The following is a 16,142-nucleotide window of genomic DNA, read 5'->3' on the forward strand; positions in this document are numbered from 1 at the left end:
ATACATGTGTGCTTCAGGACCTTTCCTTGAACAAGCAAATTGTGCTTGTTAGGCTAGACAAAGGTCTCTATATGCTGGATGCTTCGCTTCTATCATCTACTGTTGTTGTATCTAATAAAAATCTGTCTATTGCTCTTACTTCTGCATCCTCCACTAAGATCAAAGAAGCCAAATTATGGCATTTGAGAATGGGACACATCTCATTTAGAAAAATCAAGAGTGTTAAGGGTCTTGATGTTAAAGGGTGTATAACTGAATGTTTTTGTAATGTTTGTCCTTTAGCTAAACAAATAAGATCTTCATTTCCTGTTAGTTCTATTAAGACTAATAATCCATTTCAATTGTTGCATTTGGATGTATGTGGACCATATATATGCTATTCATGATCATTTTGGTTGTACACAATTTCTTACAATAGTAGATGATTACACCAGAATGGCATGGCCTCATTTTCTGAAGAATAAAAAGATTATGTTTCTATTATGACTCAATTTTTTGAAACATGTGGAGACTCAGTTTGAATTGAAAGTCAAAGCTATAAGATCTGATAATGCTCCTGATTTGATAGAGGAGATATAAAAGATTTATTTCTTAGCAAAGGGATTGTACAATAAAAGAGTTGTAGCAATACTCCACAATAGAATGGTGTTGTAGAGAGAAAGCATAAACACCTTTTAGAGACGGCAAGAGCTTATCCATTCAATCTCAACTACCTTCTAAATATTGGAATGAATGCATTCTTATTGCAACTTAGTTAGTTAACATAATACCCCTCAAAAGCATTCAATTCTCTTCTCCCTATGAAAAACAATTTAGCAAACCACCTGATCTTTCTTATTTGAAAGTATTTGGTTGCTTGTGTTATATCTCAACTTCTTCTGTTAAGAGACGTAAGTCTGAACCAAGGGCTCAAGCTTGTGTTTTCTTAGGTTATCCCTCAAATCATAAGGCTTATAAAGTCCTTAATCTTAGCACCAACAAAATTATAATTTCAAGAGACTCATTTTCATGAAAAGCATTTTCCATTTCATTTTTCTTCTAATCCTAAAAATACATATTCAACTCAATTTTTCCTTACTGTCATTACATCAAATTCTGTTATTACACCAGATTTTCCATCAACATCTACTCCTACCACTCTTGTTCCTTCCCCTACTACTTTTGTCATTCCACATCATTCTGCTTCTCTTTCAACTGATAATTCTTTTACCTCTTCTCATACTTCTCTTCCTAGTAATAATGATAATATCATTATTTCTCAGCCAATTAATCAGCCATCTCCATGAAGAAAATCTTCTAGAGTCATTAAAACTCCTGCTCACTTAAAAGACTTTGTATGTTCAACTTCAGTCACACATTGGTGTAAATTGGTTTCCTACCAATCTCTTCCTCCTTCCCATAAGGCTCTTGTTGCTTCTCAAATTGACAGTGTTGAACCTACTGTTTATAATGAAGGTGAACTGATGATCATTAGGTAGAAGTTATGTCAAAGAAATCCCTGCTTTCCAACAGAATGGTACATGGGAATTTGTTTCTCTTCACAAGCGCAAGAAAGCAATAGGGTGTAAGTGGGTTTACAATATTAAAAAGCATGATGATGGCACTATTGAGAGGTACAAGGCTCATTTGGTGGCAAAAGGATTCACTTAAAAGTATGGCCTTGATTATTCTGAAACATTCTCACCGGTAGTTAAAATGTCTACTGTAAGATGTTTGATTTCTTATGCAACAAGTCAAAATTGGAACTTATTTCAGCTTGATGTTAACAATGCCTTCCTTCATGGTTTTTTTTACATGAGGAGGTTTATATGAAAGTCCCTGATGGTGTTGTGACTCCTAAAGGTATTGTTTGCAAGGTAAAAAGGTCACTTTATGGCCTAAAACAAGCATCTAGGCAATGGTTTGCTAGACTTGTTGATGAACTTCTCTCTCAAAACTTTGTACAGTCTAAAAATTATTATTCACTATTTTTAAAGAAAGCAAAATGGTGATGTTACATTTGTTGCATTATATGTGGGTGATATAATCATCACTGGTTCTAATGAAGCTACTATTGCAACCCTGAAGTCTCACTTGCATGGTATCTTCAGCATCAAGGATTTGGGTCTTCTACATTATTTTCTTGGCATAGAAATTAGTCACAATAATCTTGTTGGTTACATATTGACTTAGAAATAATTTACAAATGAGATGCTCACTAATTGTCCTCTTCATTTGTCTAAGGTTGTTGTCACTCCATTTCCATTAAACCTTAAACTCTCAGCTGATGACACTCCTATGTATGATAATGTAGAGCTGTGCAGGTGGTATGTGGGTAAATTAATTTTTTTAACCCACACCAGACCTGACATTGCCTTTGTTGTGCAATCTTTAAGCCAGTTCATGCACAGCACCAGGATGTCTCATATTAAAGCACTTATTCATACTCTCAGGTATATCAAACACCTACTGGTCAGGGTATCATTCTTAAGGCAATTGCTCAGCTTACTTTACCAGCCTTTAGTGATTGTGATTGGGCTTCCCTACCCAACATCTAGAAGATGGATATGTTCTACTTCTAGGCAACTCTTCTATCAGCTGGAAATCAAAGAAACAAGGTACTATCTCAAAGAGCTTATCTAAAGTAGAATATAGAGCAATGTCTCAAGTTGCTAGTGAAGTGACTTGCGTTGTGAGATTACTTGAGAAATTCGGTGTTTCAAATCTCATACATGTTGTCTTGCATTGTGATAATCAGTCAACAATTCACATTGCTAAAAATCCTATTTTTCATGAAAGAACCAAACATATTGAAGTGGATTGCCACTTCATAAGAGATAAGGTTCTTGAAGGTTTACTTCAATTGAGCTACTTGCCTACTCAAAATCAGCTAGCTGAGATTTTCACAAAAATTCTTCCTAGTGTACATCATAATCTGCTCTCTTCCTAACTTGGTATGGTTTTTGATTCACCATTCCAAGTTTGAAGGTGGGGGGGGAGGGGGGTGTTGGTATAACATAGTTAAATTCCTAGCTCAGTTGTGTATTATTTTAGTTTGTTATGTTAGTTATATAACTTTTGTATAAGATACAAAATACCAGTTTGTTAGAGTTAGTTAGGAGGTTGTTAGACACCTCAAACCCTCTTGTATAAATAGCGAACCAATGTTGTAATAATTAAATTATTCAATATAGATTAACACTTTTCTCTCTTCTTTTCTATTTCTCTCTTTATTTTCTCTCAATCAAAGAGTTCTTAATCTTGAACTCTGATAAGCACTGTTATTAAGGAAATAAAAAATAGCAAGGGTAATATTGTCAATAATTAGTTGGTGGGTAATTAATGATAGTTTTAGTAAGGCAAAGCAAAGATAATATTGTCAACTAAAGTTACTTTTTTAACCAAAAATAGCATTGTTGCAATAGATATGAAACTACCATAAGTAGTCACTGTTGTAATAGATAAAGAACGGAGGAATTATATTCCAATTTCATACATTTTTCATGTATGTTATCATGGCTTCGAACTTAATTTTCTTTTTGACGGGATTAGGGCTTCAATTTAGTAATACATGTGTGTAAACGTAATGACAACTTATCCTTAAAAGGAGCCTTGATACTCATAAACTTTCTCCACTAGCAAAAAAACATACTAACGACTTACTTTATATTAAGTTGCGGGTGATATGAATAATACATCGAACGAATGATGCTCGAAAATAACCAAATTGAATAACCAATTTAAGAGACTCGGATTATGTAAGGAGCATCAAAGGAGAACAAGAAAAGGTAACAAAGATGTTGAGTTCTTAGTCACTAACGAAGATGAAGGTGAAATCAACCTCACGCAGTGCCCTCTACTCTAGGACCCAAGAGACTCAAGCCTTTACTTAAGGCCCATGGATCAACTCCCAACTTGGACAGGGCAGGTCAAAATCATATCTTCCGAAATTGTCAAACTGCTAATACCCTATCGGCCCGTTTGGTAGTTGGTCATAAATAGTGGTAATGGGAACGAATTTGTGTGTAAATTTGAGAAAAATATCATTGTCCATTCCCATGGTAATGCTAATTTATCCTAATGTGTCCACTTTTCATCTTGAATTTTCATTCCCATCCAATACCACCTTGTAGGAACTAAATCCGCTAACAACATAAATTAAACTTATCTGAAAAACCGTGGCGTGAAGAATTCACTGCCCTAAAGTTGAATTTGCCCCGCTACAACACACGGCCTCACAGCAATCAACCTCCAGGGGTACACGGTCTCTGCGTTTCCAGTGTAGATGGAAAAACAGATTGAAAACGATCTTGAATATTGCCCAGAAAGATATTTTCGAGAGAGGAAGAAGAAGGTGTTTATGATTTTCTGTGTGTTAATGAGAACAGTAACCTCGTATTTATAAAGAATAATAGGGTTAAAACGTGGTTACCAGCCGACATTGTGGGAGGAGATAATGGCACGTAATTAGGAAATAACGGCTCATTAAGGGAGGAAATCAGGGAAAAAACGGTAACTAATTACTGGCTAAAAACGACAGATTTTTGACCCAAAACTTTAGTTAAGTTAAGTTTATTCCCTAAAGCCCAAGGCCCAAGGCCCATGGCCCGGGCGGGCGCGCGTGTTTGGTGACTCCACTCACCACATGCCCACTAAAAGTCCTTTTGTCACACAACTCAATGGGTATAGAAAGTGTAATGTATATAAACCCCTTACACTCCTATTATTCTATCAATGTGGGACTCTTCACATTCTCTTTTGAAGCAACTCTTGAGTTTCCTTAAAAACATTTTTTAATAAACTCCAACAATTCCCCACATGATTCAAAAAGAAAACAGGAAAAAACAGGGCTGAAAACAGATGATCTGGGCAATAGATACTGAGTTTTGAAGTATCAATGTCTTATGGACTTGAATTGACACTCAGTGCATACAAATATGTCTTACTGTCATAAGAGGTAGATTTCTCTTTGAACCTTTCATGATGTTAGCAAAACATAGTTGCGCACTCAACCTTTTTCAAATCAAGATACGTTCTCGCAAATATAATATAGATGCCCCACAATTAGCCTGGATTCTCGTGAATGCTCTAGAGAGCCTAAGCCTTTGGACTCTCATAGGGGATTGGGCGTAACCCCCACATTCACATAGGTAAGTTCATCAAGTTTGTACTGTCACAAACCACCTCAAATAAGGCTATGAACTTATTAAGAGCTTTATGCTCAACCTTACACATATTACAGTAATTAAAACAAAATACTACATCACTTTTATTAATAGGAATGGTAGTAGTACAAATAACTTGAGTTGTTTTGTGATTTCGTTTGACCCTTTGAACTTAGGAATTCCTAAGAAGGGTATCCATCACAATTCACTCACCAATAGGCTTTAAACCCATTCCTTGTGCTGACTCCAGCACCATTTTTCTACAAAGGCCTTTGGTGAGAGGATCAGCAATATTCCTCTCTGATTTTACATACTCGAGTGACAACACATTTTCTCTAATTAGATTTCTAACTATGGCATGCCTTAAGCGAATATGCCTTCTCTTTCCATTATAGGCTTGATTATTCGCTACCCCAATTGCTGCTTGCGAGTCACACCGCATAGAAACTGATGGAGCTGGCTTCCCCCACAATGGAATATCAGCAAGCAAACTCCTTATCCATTCAGCTTCTTGACCTGCCAATTCTAAAGCAATAAACTCAGATTCCATTGTAGATTTGGCAATACATGTTTGTTTTGATGATTTCCATGATATAGCTCCTCCAGCAAGAGTGAAAACATAACCACTAGTAGATTGTATCTCATCATTATCCGACACCCAATTAGCATCACAAAATCCTTCAAGAACACAAGGTGTCCTTTGATAATGTAGACCCCAATTGGTAGTGCCTTTTAGATACTTCAACAATCTAATCAAGGCAACCCAGTGCTCCCGATTAGGATTGTGAGTATACCTGCTCAATCTACTAACAGCATAAGCTATATCAGGTCTAGTATAATTCATCAAGAACATTACACTTCCAATTATTTTTGCATATTGTTCTTGTGATATACTATCACCTTTATTCTTTTTCAAATGAATACTAGAATCATATGGGGTTTTCACAGGAACACAATCAAATTGATCAAACTTCTTTAATATTTTCTCAATATAATGAGATTGATTTAAAGATATCCCATATGAAGTTCTAGTAATCTTTATTCCAAGAATAACATCAGCCTCTCCTAAATCCTTCATCTCAAAGCAGAATTTAGAAACACTTAGTTGTATTTACTACGTCTATATTGGTCCCAAAGATCAACATATCATCCACATATAGACATATGAAAACACAACCAAGTTCATCAATTTTGGAATAAACACAAGCATCAGAATCATTTACCAAAAAACCATTTGAAGTAATAGTTTGATGGAATTTATCATACCATTGTTTTGGTGCTTGTTTTAAACCATACAAAGATCTAATAAGCTTGCATACCTTGTCCTCTTGACCAGGAACCTCACATCCTTCAGGTTGCTTCATATAGATCTCCTCTTTAACTCACCATTCAAAAATGCAGTTTTCACATCCATTTGATGCACAATTAAATCATGAATAGATGCAAGTGCAATTAAAGCTCTAATGGTGGCTACCTTGGTCACAGGAGAATAAGTATCAAAGAAGTCTAACCCTTGTTTTTGGCGATGCCCTCCAACTACAAGTCTAGCCTTATACTTATCAAAGACCCATCAGGCTTGCATTTCTTTGTAAAAATCCACCTACTGCTTAAGGCCTTACAACCTCTAGGAAGGTCTGTCAAAACCCAAGTGTTATTACTCATAATAGACTCTATTTCACTGTTAATAGCCTCTAACCAAAAACTTGAGTCTACCGATCTCATGGCCTCAGCATAGGTTCTCGGGTTCTCTTCTAACACAAAAGCATTGATATCTTGCTCATCTAAGCACTCTTTTTCAGCTAGAAAGGTAGTAATAAAATCAGGTCCAAACTAGACTCAGTTCTAGCTCTCTTACTCCTTCTAGGTTCTAAGGTCTCACTAGATGATGCAATGTCACGATGCAAAACAGAAGAAGATGCAGCAGGCAAGCATGATTGCAAACTAACTTTCATAGGAAATATATGCTCAAAAAATTCAACATCTCTTGACTCTCTAATGGACCAAAACCAGATGCATCCTTAAGAATGAGTCTATATGCAGCACTGTTAGACGCATAACCAATAAAAATACCATCTACAGTCTTAGGTCCAATTTTACTCCTTTGAAAGTCAGGAAGTCCTATCTTTCCCAAACACCCCCACACTTTGAGGTATCCCAAATTCGGCTTGAAGCCTTTCCACAATTCATAGGGAGTTTTATCTAACTTCTTATGGGGAACTCGATTAAGGACATAACAAGCAGAAAGGATAGCTTCACCCCACATATTAGTAGGCATACCTGAACTAATAAGCATAGCATTCATCATATCTTTAAGGTTCTATTTTTCCGCTCAGCTATTCCATTCTGTTCTGGATATAAGGGGCTGTAACCTCATGAATAATCCCATTAGACTCACAAAATTTCTTAAGGGAAGTACCATCATATTCTCCACCCCTATCTGATCTCACCCTTTTAATCTTAAGGTCCAATTGGTTCTCTACTTCGGCTTTATAAATAAGAAATTTTTCTTCTGCCTCATCCTTAGAACTCAATAAATAAACCTTAGTATAACGAGAAAAGTCATCAACAAAAGTAATATAGTATTTCTTTCCTCCCCTACTCATGGAATTCTTAAAGTCACCTAAGTCACTATGGACTAACTCTAATAAAGTAGAGGAACGGGACACATTTTTGTTGAATGCTTTCTTAGGGTGCTTAGCTTCTACACACACTTCACATTTATCAAAAGAAGTATTGCTAAAGTCAGAAATAAGACTAAGTTGTTTTAGCCTTTTAATAGAGGCAACATTCACATGACCTAGTCTAGAATGCCATAAAGAAACAGACTCAGCAATATAAACAGAAGCAGAGAGTTTTTATTATCAATAACAACATCCAAAACAAAAAGTCCAGCATTACAAAAGCCTTTACCCACAAAAATACCATTTCTGGTTAATACAAGTTTATCAGATTCAAAAGATAACTTAATCCCAGCTTTGTTTAAAAGTGAACCAGAAATGAGATTTTTGATATCAGGAGCATGCAGGACATTTGCAAAGCAATGGTTTTCCCGGATGTTAATTTCAGGAAAACCTTTCCTTTGCCTAAAACACTCACAGTGCTTGAGTTTCCCATGAAGATGCACTCTGATTCTGGAACTTTCTGGTATTCCTGGAACGCTTCTTTTTGGCACAGATATGACGGGTTGCACCAGTATCCACGATCCATTCTGAAACATTGCTTACCAGATTTACCTCGGACACCACAGCAGCAATGACATCATCATCTTCAGCAAGGTTGTTGAGGTTTGCCATCTTTGGATTTGACTGGGTTTCCTTCCTTTGACGGCACTCCTTGGCAGCATGCCCATACTTACCACACACAAACAGTTACCCTTAAATTTCCTTTTCCCTTGAAGTTGTTGTTATTCTGCCTGGTACCATGAAACTGATTTTGACCTTTGCCTTTTGGTCCTTTACCTGCAGCAGTCTTAGTTTTCCACAAGATTAGCAGAACTAGAAGAATGATCAACTGATTTTCCCTTTATTTGGATACGGTTCTGCTCCTCAATTTTTATATGGGACACTAACTCTTGAAGGGTAAAATCTTTCTGCCTATGTTTTAAGGAATGAACAAAATTCTCCCAAGAAGCAGGCAATTTTTCTAGAAGGCAATTGGCTTGGAAAAGGTCAGGAATAGCCATACCCTCGGCAACAATATCAGCACATAAATGTTCATACTCATGAACTTGATCAAGGACAGGTTTCTCATCATTCATAGAAAATTTCAACCAACGACTACAGCATATTTTTTAGTCCCAAAATCATCAGTCCCATACTTTGCATTCAAACCATCCCAAATCTCCTTAGCATTTTTAGACTTACTATAAATCAGATAAAGGGAAGCAGTCATATAATGCAATAACATCCCACGACAGGTCTTATTATCTTTTACGAAATCCCTAACAGAATTTTCAGGAGCAACATCAACAGCCAAACAATAATCAACACCAATCTGACCCAAGAAAAATTCCATTTTATCAGACCACATCCTATAGTTTTTCCCATCAAAAGGTTCTAACTTTGACATATCAGGGACAAAGGGATTGGTTATAGGAACAGCATTTAAAATACGGGTACCTTCATCAGGAATATTAGCAGCCATAGTTCCGAAAAACAGGAATTTTTTTTTTTTTTTGGAAAATTCAACTTTAGAATGTAGGAACTAAAACCGCTAACAACATAAATTAAACTTATCTGAAAAACCGTGGCGTGAAGAATTCACTGCCCTAAAGTTGAATTTGCCCCGCTACAACACACGGCCTCACACAATCAACCTCCAGGGGTACACGGTCTCTGCGTTTCCAGTGTAGATGGAAAAACAGATTGAAAACGATCTTGAATATTGCCCAGAAAGATATTTTCGAGAGAGGAAGAAGAAGGTGTTTATCATTTTCTGTATGCTAATGAGAACAGTAACCTCTGTATTTATAGAAGAATATGGGTTAAAACGTGGTTACCAGCCGACACTTGTGGGAGGAGATAATGGCACGTAATTAGGAATAACGGCCATTAAGGGAGGAAATCAGGGAAAAAACGGTAACTTAATTACTGGCTAAAAACACAGATTTTTGCCCAAAACTTTAGTTAAGTTAAGTTTATTCCCCAAAGCCCAAAGCCCAAAGCCCAAAGCCCAAGGCCCATGGCCTGGACCGGGCGGGCGCGTGTGGGGACTCCACTCACCACATGCCCACTAAAAGTCCTTTTGTCACACAACTCAATGGGTATAGAAAGTGTAATGTATATAAACCCCATACACTTCCTATTATTCTATCAATGTGGGACTCTTCACATTCTCTTTTGAAGCAACTCTTGAGTTTCCTTTAAAATCATTTATTATAAACTCCAACACACCTTGTAGGTGGTAATGAGTGGTAATGAAAATTGTTTCTCCTTGGAGACAAAAATACAAGTTTAGGGGTGAGATTGCTTGTCTATTGAGAAAAAATGCCTCTCCATGGAGATTTTAAGGGTGCTTCCTTGATAAAATTACACTTAAAATTCATTCCCATTACCGCAATTCATTAACAACTACCAAACGTGCCGTATGAGTTCACCTTAAGTTGCTTCAATTGTCAACCTCATATGATCCACTCTCTCAGTAAGAATGGATTATTAGACATATCCTGCTCTTTAGAAGCGATGATGGCATTAATTTCCTAGCAATCTCCTATTCAAGCTTGTTACTGCACTTTGGAGTCTCTGGATATAGGAATGAACTGACCTTCAACACTCAACATACTAGCATGACATTACACAACAATATAAGCACTTTCTCACAATTTCACCTCCAATGGAGTACTCAACATAGTGTAATGGGATTAAGTTTTCTTCATCCCCTAGAAGAGAATAATAACTTCCCACCAGGCGACTGCTCTGCAAACATTGGTCAACAAAAACATGGCACTTCGCAAACCACCATTGCTTTTGATGGTGCATGTAACTCTTCACATAGAACCATGGGGGCTAGTTGGTGTCTCATGCATACAAATACCTCTCACCATAGTTTATCCTCACTTGAAGGGGGTTATTATGGCATCGCTTCTTCATCTTTATAACGCCGAAATGATAACATGTCCTCATGCTATGTCATGGGCTTTAAATCAAGGCCTATCACACATCACTCTGTTAACTGATTATGGTAATTGACCTTGTCTACCACTTACAGTTACAAGGCTTGACAAACCCCTCCATCATGCATGTTTGGACAGTCACAAAAATCATGAAGGTGGCTAAATAATTTGCATGGTGCTGATGCTATTTCAAAGGGATGCTTATCTAACATGATAACTTTCTCTGCCTAGTTTCTTGCTTCCTTTTCATGTTTTTTATTCATCCAATGTAAAAAAAAAAAACAAAGATGAAGGTGACTTTTAAGGTGTTTTTTACATTATTGTTTGAAGTTATAGCCCTTATAGGTTCATTCATGGGATGAAATAAGTATTCTAGATGGCGACGTTGTATTTTTTGTGGCAAACACAGGGTTGTAAAGAGTATGTATGAACTTTTAATTATGTGAGAGTTGTTCGCACGTTAATTGTATTTTATACATGTGTCCCTAAAGTTAAAAAAAAAACACACAAAGTCTTAAAAAAAGACGGTCTCACGTTAGTCTTAACGTGAGACCTGATCAGCCTAAAAGATATATATTTTTAGAAAACGGACCGCGTCTCACAAATTCGCACGATAATATTGGCGAATTAGTTCATATTTTTGGCAAATTAGTTAGTAATTTTAGCATAATAGTTTAGAGCTGGTAATCTTTATGTAGACTCCATCGTTTTTTAGTTAACATAATCAATACATTAGTTAGTCTTGTTCTATAATTAGTTGAGATTAATTTATCAATATTTTTGTTTCTAATAGAAACGAAGAAACAACTTTTTTACAAATCTAAAATGTCAAATACAAAAGACAACCTGAAAAAATAACTTAAAACAACCTAGCATTTGGAGTAATTATTGTAACAATTTCAGTTTGGTTGTTGGAATTTATTTTTCTAGTCTTCTCAAAATGACTTTTCTTGCACTTCCTCTCTTTGTTTTTGAACCATACGGGTATAAAATAACCAGTGTAGTTTTACTTGATGAGCATCGTTCTTCTATGATTGGTTTTGTAGTTAAGACTTTGTTTATAACTGCGGTAGTATTTTCGTAGACTTCTTGGAGTGTCTTTCTTGCATCTTCATTATCTTGACTTTTGAGAATGAGATTGTAGAACTAATTTTCTCACGGTTTTCATATCGCCATGGGGTTACATCATTGGTTTATCTATTCATTTCTCTTTTCCACACTTTCCTCTTTACATATCTAATCCACCTTTTACACATATACTTATATAGTATTCTTGTGATTGAACGCATGTGCATGATTCTCAAGGCATGAAAATACAACAATTTTAGCAGCATAACTATTACTTCATATTATTAAACTATTACGAATAAATTAATAACTAATAACATTTAGGTATTAGTTATGTTTTTCAAATAAAAAGTTAAACTTTCAAATGCAAAAGTTAAGTTTTCGGTACCAAAAGTGATCTGACTGTTTCTTCAAAGTTTTTGCAAGTGCAAGTTATCATCTAACAATGGGCAGTATATATTACCCTTTGTGATGAATATGTATCAAACTCTTCTTTCACTTCAAACATGTTAAACATCTTATTAGGTGAAAAAACAAAGTAAGTGTTTGTGGACATTGTCATTGAAAAGTTGTGCTCAAATATTTTACTTGCATCCAAATTAAACATTTGATGCAGGTTGAATGTAGAGAATGGGGAAAATAATATAGGTTTTAGGGCGTCTCGATGGATTAGAGAAGAAAGAAAGAATATTTATGTGTGATATTGAAGTTAGGGTCAATAAAATGCATTACAATCTGGAATATATGATATAACTAATATACTCTAGTGCTTAGCTAATATACTCCAGCGCTTAACTAATATACTTCAGCATTTAACTAATTCATCGAGAAGCAATTTAAGGCTAGCATAAGTAATAGGTGAAAGCGCTTAACTAATTCTACTGCTGGTTTGATGTACGTGTGTGATGTCAGCATGACATCATCAGCGGTCTCACGTTAACACTAACGTGAGACCGTTTCTCTAAAACGAGCTAAAAAAACATGTTTAAGTGTGTTGGTTTTGTTATTCACTCTCTATTACTAGACTTAAGAATTTGGGCGCGGGTTCTTTACTCTTTTCAAAAATTAGTAGTTATGTTGACAAAAAGTGCATTTCAGAACTTTTTCGATCTAGCGAACCGGCCAGTTGAGTTGATTCTTTGCAGCGGAATCACATGAATACTAAAAACGATAGAATTTATAAGTGATGCAAACACACAAATTTAACGAGGTTCGGCTCAACTTTGACTCGACATCCTTCAGAAGTTGATCACTTTTATTGATCTACATACTCCAAAAGAAGCTCAAATTAATTCGTCTTACTCTAGACGAACATCTCACCCCACACCTAAATCTAAACGTGCTAATTTCGCACTTGAACTCACAAGTACCTGCACTTGAACTCACAAACTCCCCCAACCACCAGTGGCGGATCCAAAAATTCAAAAATGGGGGTACGGAACAATGAGCAATTAGATTCATAAAATATATCATTTTTCTGTCCCTAATCTTCAGCTATATTTATTTTTGGGAGCCAAATTTCGCCAACTTTGACCTAAAAATACTATCAATATATAACAAAAAATATTATATGATATAAATGCTCTGATACAAGATGTGGATAAAGGTAATGAATTTGAATTTCGAAGAAAATTTGAAAGATAAATTATTGTAGAAGAATTTTTTTAAAATTTGTTGTTGATATAAGTCACATAATCATATTAATGGAATAAGGTGAAAAATGGTTATTAGAAGATAAAATTAGGGGTGAGCAGAAATTCCGGGTACCCAGACCCAGTCCCGGACCCGGCATGGACCCGCGCGGGTCCGGACCCGGACCAACTGGGTCCGGGTCTGGGTCAAAAAAATGGATCCAGTTGCATCTGGTTCCAATTCTAGGTAGTATTTTTTTGGACCCAGTACCTGGTGGGTACCCGGTTTGACCGGTCCCGGCTCTGGGTATCCGGTTGGAGCAGGTATAAGTCCGTGTACCCAGTACTTAGAATTTGTTTTTTTTCATATACTCATATTAATTGGTAATAGGATAATAGTTGTTAAGTAAAAAAATTAGTATTTAGTAGGCCTTTAGGCCCATTTATTTTTTAAAAAAATTTTATAGCTCAATTGGCCCATCTTAGTATGTTGTTAAACTTACAACTGGGTACCCAGTTCTGGACCTGGTACCCACCGGTTCCGGGTCTGGGTCCAAAAATTTGAACCCGGTTGGACCAATTCCAATTCCAATTCTAGATTTTCAATACCCAGTGGGTCCGGGTCTGGGTCCGGGTCTATGAAATTCTACCGGGTACCCGGTTGTGCTCACCCCTAGATAAAATGATGACTTAATAAGTACATAGAAGTGAGATTAAAAAAATACAAAATAACCCGACACTTTTAATATAAGTTAGCAACTTTCTATAATTCATATTGGTGTATGTATAATAAGAATTGCATATTTAACTTCTACATAAGTTATTCCTTTTATTTAGGACGGCCTGAAAGAGTAAGAGGAAGAAAAAATGTTGCTATAGAACATTTGAGAAAAAAGAAAGAGTAAGAAAAAGAAAGAAAGATTGAAAGGTAAATTACAGGAATCGAACATGCAACCTCACACTCTTATATCAATTTCCTCCCCCTTACCACTGAAACAAACACTAATTTTGATAAAAGTCTGCATGTGTAAGCTATATATATATATATATATATATATATATATATATATATATATATATATATATATATATATATATATATATATATATATATATATATATATGTATATATATATATATCACTCACACAATATTACACAAAGACTAATAAGATTTAATTACAAACACAATATGTACCCACTGTACCCCTGTGTATCCGCCAGTGCCAACCACTAACCTATTAGTGATTCAATTACAAACACAAGGATTCTCTCAATAATGCTTTCACATAAAGCTAATTATATAAGAGAAATTGAAAACCTAGTATGGTGCACAATGAAGATAGGGATACAGTTTGACTGTTCTTTGGAGTGCTCTTAAAAGTATCACTCAATTTTTCTCAGGAAGACAAAGCGTAAGAATGACATAATCAGTATTTAAAGGCTTTGGGTGAGTGATTATGTGACGTAGAAGAAGGTCATATCTTCGCCACAAGATACTTTCCAAAAATACACAAATATTTATGGAAACAAGATAATATGCAAGATATTCTAACAAAATCTCTCACCCAAATATTCTAATTATGTTCTCCTTGAGTTGGCACATAATTTTACCAAAAATACTTTAGGAAATCATCTTCGATAATTTAGATATCATTTAAAACTGCCAACTCTAAATCAACCAAGTTAGATTTGTTTCCTTGATGTGATAGTGTTATGAATACTGACCTAACTGGTTCACGTATTCATAACACTACTGGTTCCCTATTAAAAAAAAGTCTAGTAATTTTACCTACTTATCACGCACACAATATTACACAAAGACTAATAAGATTTACACTCTTAATTATTTTCATGCAGTTTAAACTTGAGCTTTATCTTGGAGATATCCTAATCTTCATCGAGTAGGGCTTCAATAAACTGTCAGTCTTGAAAAGCACATGTTTGCTAAATAGAGGAACAATAGAGAACACAGCAACAAACCTAATTGTTTGTTACTACTCTTTCCGTTTTATTTTTTATTTTTTGAGCGGAAAAGGTAGGCTATATTAATAAATCAAGTTCGGGGAATCCGAAACAATCAAGTCTGAGATCCAACTAGGACCCCCTACAAGCCAAACCTCATCACTAAAACTCGAGGTAGCCCATTTAGCAAGACGATGGGCTATCTCATTACATTCCCTGTAACAAAAGGAAAATATAATTTTCTCAAAGCTAGGCACCAGGGATGACACATCTTCTAACATAGCTTGAATATCACCTCTGCGCTGGAGATTGGAATTAATAGCATTGATAAGGACTTGGGCGTCACTCTCCACCACCACATTCGACCAGCCCAGCTTAAGTGCTTCCTCGGCGGCCCATAGCACAGCAGCAGCTTCGGCCTTCTCAGCCTGCCAATCATGACTCAGAGTGCGAGACCATGCTCGAAGAACCTGCCCAGCCTCGTCTCGAGCAACCATCCCTAATCCCACTCGATTATACTCTCCTCTAACAGCAGCATCAACATTAATCTTAATGAAACCCGGATTGGGCAACGACCATCTAGCCTTAGCCCTCTTGACACCCGCCCTTTTACTCCCATTAAACTTTCTATGGTGACGGAGAATGTCATGAGCTCTTTCCCACGCAAGTCCCGCAGAGCACAAACTATCCTCGAAGATAAGTTCATTACGGCATTTCCACAGCT

This window comes from Beta vulgaris, chromosome 5 (assembly GCF_026745355.1).
Source record: "Beta vulgaris subsp. vulgaris cultivar EL10 chromosome 5, EL10.2, whole genome shotgun sequence".
NCBI classification, from domain to species: Eukaryota; Viridiplantae; Streptophyta; class Magnoliopsida; order Caryophyllales; family Amaranthaceae; genus Beta; species Beta vulgaris.